At 37.5% G+C, this 2,191-nt stretch overlaps 1 non-coding gene across 1 annotated transcript; it reads left to right on the top strand.

Annotated features, from left to right (window-relative positions):
* Positions 1 to 1,473: 1,473 nt before the first annotated feature.
* Positions 1,474 to 1,577, top strand: LOC136396512 (U6 spliceosomal RNA). Its single transcript, XR_010749797.1, has one exon. It is a non-coding gene; the product is annotated as a U6 spliceosomal RNA (small nuclear RNA).
* The last annotated feature ends 614 nt before the right edge of the window (positions 1,578 to 2,191 follow it).

The following is a 2,191-nucleotide window of genomic DNA, read 5'->3' as shown; positions in this document are numbered from 1 at the left end:
GTCGCACCTCAAACTATGAAAGCCACAGCTACAGTGAGTGATAAGTGCTTAGTTAAGATGGAAAAGGCAGCCTGACCAGACGGTAGCACAGTGGATACAGCCTTGGCCTGGAATGCTGAGGACCCAGGTTTGAAACCCCAAGGTCGCCAGCTTGAGCGCAGGCTTATCTGGTTTGGGCAAGGCTCACCAGCTTGAGCCCAAGGTCGCTGGCTCGAGCAAGGGGTCACTCTGTCTGTTGTAACCCCCCGGTCAAGGCACATATGAAAAAACAATCAAGGAACAACTAAGGTTCTGCAACAAAGAATTGATATTTCTCATCTTTCTCCCTTCCTATCTGTCTATCCCTGCGCCCTCACTCTCGCTAGTGATGGGAAAGACATTAAAATCATGGGTAAAACCTGACCTGGGGTGGTGCAGTGGATAAAGTGTCAACCTGGAAACGCTGAGGTCACCAGTTTGAAACCCTGGGCTTGCCTGGTCAAGGCACATACGGGAGTTGATGCTTCCTGCTCCTCCCCCCTTCTCTCTCTCTCTCTCTCTCTCCTTTCTCTATAATGAATAAATAAAATCTTTTAAAAAAAAAAAATCATGGGTGAAAAGCCAGAAGAGAAAACATGGTCCAACTGATGACAACATGTTGCTCAGAAAGCATTGAACCTATTGGAAGACTTCAGGGGGGGCATGTCCTGAAATGAGTGACACCAAACCATTTGCTGTAAATGAGAGATGATTACCCAGATTCAAACTGGAAAATATAAAAATGACTAGAGAGGCTGTGTCTGCTGATGCCACATTTCCAGGAGAGTTGAAGGAGTTGAATAGGGCATAGTACTATCTAGTTTCAGGTATTCTTAGGGGTCCTACAATGTATCCCTCAAGGATAAGGAGGGACTACTACTGTATTTTGAAGAATTTTAAAAATCACAGTACAATGATCTATTTTCCTTAGCTTGCAGAACATATACAATTTATTTCACAAAAATCTCAATAGAGATTTTTTAAAGTATATTTTAAAAAAGTGCTTATTCCACAAGTGCTTATTCCACAAGTGAAATCATTCTGATATATGAATTTAGAGCATATGTTTGTTCATAAGGCATGGCTATTCTTACCTGAAAACTGAGAAAACAAAAAGAAAGAAAAACCATTTAGAAATAGTCTTTAAATTTTTAGCAAATAGCAACTGTTCCGGTTGAATAGCATAATGTCTACTGTTTCCTCTTTGCTTTTATCTATATAAATGCATGCCCTCTAGTAAGTACAAAAGGTTACTCCAATTCAGAATGGTCTCATTTACCTTGAGATGAGTCAAACATTACCTCACCATGCCTACCTACCATGCTTTTCTTCATTACTATAATTTTCTTTGAAACTTTTCTTAAAGACATGTTATTATGGTTAAGTATATAAGGGAGAACTAAATTAAATGTATCTTTGGAATTTGTGCACAAGGAACATTTTTTTGATGCTTGCTTTGGCAGCACATATACTATAATAAAATTAGAACTATACAGAGAAGATTAGCATGGACCCTGAGCAAGGATGACACTCAAATTTGTGAAGCATTCCATTAAAAAAAAAAAAAAAAGCCCTGACCTGTGGTGGCTCAGTGGATATAGTGTTAACCTGGAGCATTGAGGTCGCTGGTTTGAAACCCTGGGCTTGCCTGGCCAAGGCACATACAAGAAGCAAAAATTGTGAGTTGATGCTTTCTGCTCCTCCCCCACTGCCTTTCTCTCTCTCTCTTACTTCTCTCTAAAATCAATAAATAAAATCTTTAAAGAAAAAAACATTTTTTGGAAACTAACAATTGTCTGTGAAGTCATTTGATTTTGAAGGGTATCATGAATTCTACAAAACTACATAAAAATTATTTAAGGAGTTAATCCAGAAGGTGTGTAAAGAAAACAACAACAACAAAGATACAAGAAGCAGAAATAGCTAAGTTCATCCAGAAGTCTAAAAAAATCTAGAGAAAAATTAAGAATATTGTAAATCTAAATGGACTGAAAGATCCCCCTTAGAGTAGGAAAATTAAATGATACAAGATTGCATTTACTTCTTTACACATCTAACCACATTATTTTATTCAACAGAAAATATTTATATAGCAATATTGTATTTGCTGTTTACTGGATTTGGGAATGAACATACAACAGATAAAAAATATAATTCAGTGACTGTCATAAAC

Source organism: Saccopteryx leptura, chromosome 2 (assembly GCF_036850995.1).
Source record: "Saccopteryx leptura isolate mSacLep1 chromosome 2, mSacLep1_pri_phased_curated, whole genome shotgun sequence".
NCBI classification, from domain to species: domain Eukaryota; kingdom Metazoa; phylum Chordata; class Mammalia; order Chiroptera; family Emballonuridae; genus Saccopteryx; species Saccopteryx leptura.
The sequence above is the reverse complement of the archived record's forward strand: the minus strand, read 5'-3'. Positions and strand labels throughout refer to the sequence as shown.